General features: G+C 41.1%; 1 protein-coding gene across 1 annotated transcript in view; it reads right to left on the bottom strand.

Annotated features, from left to right (window-relative positions):
- Positions 1-5910, bottom strand: part of LOC143291770 (brother of CDO-like) — a 300073-nt gene extending 294163 nt beyond the window's left edge. Inside the window, exon 1 of the mRNA XM_076601913.1 lies at positions 5774-5910. The gene's annotated coding sequence lies outside the window, so the exon portion shown is untranslated. The remainder of the gene's footprint in view (positions 1-5773) is intronic.
- Between the last annotated feature and the right edge of the window lie 331 nt (positions 5911-6241).

Here is a 6241-nt window from a genome sequence, read left to right as displayed (position 1 = left end):
AAATAATTCCGTTGTGTGCGAAACTGTGTGCATGTACAATGCGCTTCGTCCCTCACAATGTCCGCCATGTTTGGAGTTGTCTATGGGTGTGTTCACTCTGTGTGTGGAGATGAATGAGTTCGGTATATATATGATCGGTATACTTAAGTATTTCATCCACGGTCTTACTGGTTTTATTTCAATTTATTCCTTTGTTTTGCACAGTACAAGTTTACTTTTGCTTAATACTATTTTCTGAGTAGGTATACCTTTTCTGCATTATTGCAGCTTTTTAAGCTTGTACAGTCAAATGCAACTTTTTGGGCTATTTCTATTTCCTCCTCCTCTCTCTCTCTCTCTCTCTCTGTCTGTCTCTCTCTCTCTGGCCTTCCTTGCGCCCCCCTTCTCTTTCGGAGCCAATGAAAAAAGGCAATTTTTCGAAATCAAAATACGACTCAATTAAAAGCACGTCACACTGCTTGAGTCAGATTTTAGCCTGGACCTGTGTTGTACGTGCTCTTATCAATACTAACTTGTATTTTTCACGGCATCGGCATCTTTCGGAGCACGTTCGTTACGCCGATTTCCCGTTTGGACTTCTCTCTGGTGGTGCCGACACACTCAGCGGACTCATGATATTTTCATTCTTAGTCCTCTTTCGCCTGCCCAGCATTCCCGTTTCGCCTATTTAGCCACCCTCTCTCTCTCGCTTTCTCTCTAAACAACAACTACAACACATATACACACACACACCAATGATGATCTTTTTTAAACACACATGTATACACACCCTCCCACACCCACACCCCCGCCACCACCACCCTCATTCCCCTCACACGCCCCCCTCCACATACACACACACATCCTCCCGCCCACCAACACACACACATCATTTTCACAGGTATACACTTTGTACACACACACACAGCAACTGATAGCAAACCAGGGAAAGGTGAATCTGGACCACTACTAATTCATTGACAGGCGAACCGGCAAATGAGCAAAGGGCGAACTGGGATTCATGACACCGTCTCTCTCCATTTCAAGAGACCGCATTGAACACAGCCATCACATCGGGGACAATGCCACCATGTTGTGCAACAAGGACCTTTAGAAAGCAGGGGCGTACAACAGATAAACCAAAATACAGAAAGGGTTATGGTTCTTGGTGTGAATGTTTCAAATGCTCCATGACAAACTGACGGATCGGCCGATGTGTGTGTATTTGTTCACATACATATGGTGTGCATGATAGGTATTTTACATACATGCATTGCAGCAATACGTACGTGTATCTGTATAACAGAATACTGGTGGATGTGAATCAATATTCTGAGTGGTTGCTGATGACTCGAGCTGATGCTACATTCCCATACATGCAACATGAAGAAGAAGAAAAGAAGGAGAAGAACTGAATATCAAGAACAATGATGGTGGTGATAATGTTTATGACGATTAAAAAAAAAAAAGGTAAATTTTATTTATTTTTATTTTATTTTAATAATCTTTTCTTCTTCTTTTTTTCTTCTTTTTTTTCAAAATAAAAAAACTCTTAACTCCGGTTCCTTCTCCATCTAAGCTTCACCCTCACTATCCCTCCCAATCTTCATGCATATCAATCATACATGAATGTGATCATCTCATCTACATTAATTACAGTCTTCTTACATAACTATGTTCTTACATTACTACTACAGTGTATTCACCAAACACTTTCATGTCAGTTTCTTTTAACAATTTTCAGCAATAAACCTCACCTCATTTGTAGTCTTAATTCTAAATAAAATATAATTAATGTTTCTGCATTATCTGTGACATACTGATCTCTGTGTGCACAAACAGAAGTGATAAAGTGAATAAACATAATGTATGCATTACAGTATCCTCTTTTATGCAAGCAAGCACTCTCCTTCACACTAACAAAAAAAACAAAAACAAAAGGTTACATTGGTCATACACATTTACTATCACAGATCAAAAAATCACTCACACTTTTTACTCTCTGTGTGTAATGCTTATAACTTTAGTATACACATGCATACATGAACACATACATGTATGTATATTTGATTCTGTATGTTTTACGTAGTTTACTTTTAATGTTTTAGACGTGTAACTGGATGTATGTACATGAACTGCACACAAAATGATAATACGGTTCATTAGCCATCATATTAAAATTGAAGTACAACGTTGTGAGCACAGTATAAGCTTTTAGCTTGTTGATGCTCCTTTGTCATTGTTTGCATTGTAATCATGTGTACTGTAGAACAATGTTTGTATTTTAATCATGTGTACTGTAGAACAATTAAAGATTATCTAAACAAATTGCACACACAGTTTAATTAATGATAAATAAAGAAGCAGAAGACCGAAGTGAGTACTGAAGTGTTTCCTTTTTCCCTGTCATATAAATTACTGTTGATCATAATATATTAACAATGTAAATTCACTTAACACTGTTTTACTTTCACATAAATCACACACATCCACAATACACTGTTTTCACTATTCACCCTTACATGCTTATAACAAAGTTAACTACTGTCCTAACCATCAAATTTGTTAACCTACGAACATATAAACGTACAAAATAGAATTAAACTGAATGCTTTAACAAAACTCTAACTACATATTATATAGACTAGAGAGAGAAAACAATAAGTAGAATTATATAACTGCCTTACACAAGTCCAATACGTTGTACTAGGAAAGCCGCGTGATTTCTTTTTAATTCATCATGGAACAACAGTTCAAAACAAAACAAAACAACACAACAAACACTCCTCACAAGCCCAGTGACCAACTCCAAACCAACCAGAAAGAACAAGCATCGACCAAACAACTACTGTGATGTACCCCCTTCCCCCATCCCCCGCTCACAACCCCCCCACCCCCACCCTCCACCCCTCCTTCAGTGCTTGCCTGACTGCAAAGCAACAAACAGAAGGCTTGGCCCCCAGGCCTCAGGTGCAACACAGCACAGCCACATTCCTGACACGGCTGCTAATGTAATTAACAAAATGCCCATGTGGAAAGGTTTAAGTGCTGCAACCCTAGAGATCCTTTTTAAGAGGCGCATGAATTATACATCCCAGCTCTGCAAGCTTCGGAGCTTGGGTTTTTTTTTGGGGGGGGGGGCCTCTACTATCGACAATGAGTGTTCTTTTCTCCCAACCCAATCCTTCACCCACCCCCTGTGTTACTTTTAACGATGATGATTTTGTGATGGTGGTGATGACAACAACAACGATGATGATGGTGGTGGTGGTGTGATGGTGATCATAATGATGGTGGTGGTGGTGGTGGTGAAGATGCTGATAAGAATAAATGAGAGTGGTTGTGGTGGTGGTGGTGTAAATGATGATGACGATGATAATAATCATCGTCTTCTTCATCATACTCATTATAATAATGACAAAGTTGATGTTGATGGTAATAAAGATAAGAATGGAAATAATGGAAACAATAATAATAATGATGACACTGATAGCAATAACAATAATGATGATGATGATGATACATAATGATCATGGTGATGATTATTAATGATGACATTGCATCATAATGAAAACAACAGTGCATACAATAACAAAACAGTGATACACACAAAATCATATCAGTCACACACACACACGCACACACACACACACACACACACACACACACACACGAACATACACGCACACACATGCACATACACGCACACACACGCACACACACACAAACATACATACACACGCACAACACACACATAGCATTTGATCAATCATACCTGTATATAATGAATAATGATCTATCCACACACAACTTGTACATGTATACACATACATACTGCTGTTTACACACACACACACACACATATATACATATACACACACACAAACACACACACACAGGGTATACACATGTAAAAAAAAAATAATAATAATAAAAAATAACAAAAGCAGTAAAAATCATGATGAAGTATAATAATATGTACACACCAAAATGTATTGATTTACTCGTGTGGATACATTGATGAATATCATCTAAGGGGCAGACAATGCATGCATGCATACTTACTATGTGCACAGTATATTCATACACACACATGCACATATACATATAATGATATATATATACACATATATATGTTTGTGTTTGTGTGTGCGTGTGTGTTTACATGATTATACATATGGGTGTGTTTCTGTTTGTTTGCACATGATGCATGTGTGTGTGTCTATGTATTTGTGGATAGGTGTGTAAAAGCATGCATATGTGTATCCATGTATGTGTGCATGTTCTAATCTTCTATTGTACAAATGATTTAGTGTGTGTGTGTGCTTGTGCTTTACGTGTGTGTGTGTGCGTGTACACGCATGTGTGCCCTGATTTTTATTTTATTTTATTTTATTTTATTTTTTGACTACTTCTTACCTGAAATGGTTTTATAAGGATATTTATATCATTATAAATAGTTATTTCAATATTTATATGTATACCCTCCTGGATCTCCCTCCGCCCCTTCTCACACTCCATGCTATCCGAACCAACACACACTTTTCATACACCTTTTTTTAGAGCCTCACCACACATACTTTTTCATCACTAAACATCTGTCTTCCTCCCTCTACCTCTTTCGCTCGCTACCACACTATCTTACTGAATATTTACATTACATTAAAGTATGAGTACTATTCTCTCTCTCTCTCTCTCTCTCTCTCTCTCCTCCCACACTCAGAGGTACAGTGTCAGGAATGGTAAATATAGCCATGTATTTTAAACTGCTCACCAGCCTCCTTGTCTCTCCCTCCCCCCCTCACCTCCCAGCACACCAGTTCTTGTTCCCACCCCCTCCCACCCCCAGCCCTCGCCCAAAGGCTCCAGCAGCCAACTGCTCTGATCTCTCTCTCTCTCTCTCTCCCTCACCACTCACCACGGACATCAATCACTCTGCCCCCCCCCCACCCCCCGCCAACCCCCTCCTTCACCCCCCTGCCACTGCCAGATAAGCCCAGCTTTCTTAACCATGCAGACGATATTTTTGGACAACTTCCCTAACTTGCCCTCCCCCCCCCCCCCCCCCCCCAAAAAAAAAAACAACGTGTATGCGCTCAGAAAAGCTTCATTTGTAATGAGTAGTTTTATTTGACTCGATTTAAGCGTTCTCTGGCTTTGTTTCAAACCCTCTTTCGACTTGATTACTTTAGCAGATCTATCGCATACCGAGTTACCACCTCGGGGTACCGAAAGAACACACCTGAAGCAGTTTCCCAAGCGGCAACAAGCAACGGATGTAGGGTCTATCCCGTGGTTTCAGAGTTTTGTTGTTGTTGTTGTACCTTACGACCCTCCATTCCCATCACGTTCACGGACCGAAAGGTCGGCTGACTTTCTCTGCATACAGCTGACTTCAACAAAGACGAGCGCATTCCCTTCCCCCACCGACACTCAACACAAAAGCAACACGTTTATAGCAACTGTGTTACACTACTATCACTTCGCTCGGCGTGTTTCAAACAAAGTGGGTCACGCCGACTCGGCGAGGCTTTGTCGAGGGCTGAGTGGAGTTAAAACAAAGACAAGGTTTCGAGAATGGGGCATTAAATGATCGCTATGGAAGCTCAGGTGTAGAATCTTTAGGAAAGTCCGATTTCTTTACACAAGGGAAGGGTGCATGCGCGGGCCGCCATATTTGTTTCTTATTTATCTTGGGGTACACTCGCTTCCCCCCTCACAAGGTAGGAAAGTCAGTCTTTCCACACCACCAGCCGCTCGCGCGCGACTTTGAAGAGAAACAAGACTCACTTACCTGAGTTTTTCAAGTCGATCGACTGCGCCCTTAAATCAATCACTCTCACGTTAAGTCCATCAGTGAATCCTTCGGACCACAACACAACTCAGAGCAGACTTTCTTTCATGTTTCGAAGACACGCACGCTGATGCTTCGGGAGGTCACGGCTCATGAATATTCAACAGCACGTTTGACCTCCGAACTGTGGAGAGGGGGTTTTAGGTCAGGCAGAAAATGCGGGTGCGGGGAGGGGAACAATGAATCAGGGGGAGAGAACAACTCATCACGGTTGTCTTGAAACTCGTTCACGTCCTCGCGCGGCAGAAGGAGAAGAGGAGAAGGAAGAAAACCGCCTGGGAGAAGAAAGTGTGGAGGGAGCGGGGAGGGAAAAGCAAGTGAGGCGAGACGTTAGTGCCGTGTTTTGCCAGTTAAACTACTTTTTTGTTTGTCAGTGGCGGTCTAATTCTGACTGGGCCTGTCTTGGCT

The sequence above is a fragment of the Babylonia areolata genome, chromosome 17 (genome assembly GCF_041734735.1).
Source record: "Babylonia areolata isolate BAREFJ2019XMU chromosome 17, ASM4173473v1, whole genome shotgun sequence".
Taxonomy (NCBI): domain Eukaryota; kingdom Metazoa; phylum Mollusca; class Gastropoda; order Neogastropoda; family Buccinidae; genus Babylonia; species Babylonia areolata.
Note: the sequence above shows the minus strand (reverse complement) of the source record. Positions and strands in the feature narration are given on the sequence as shown.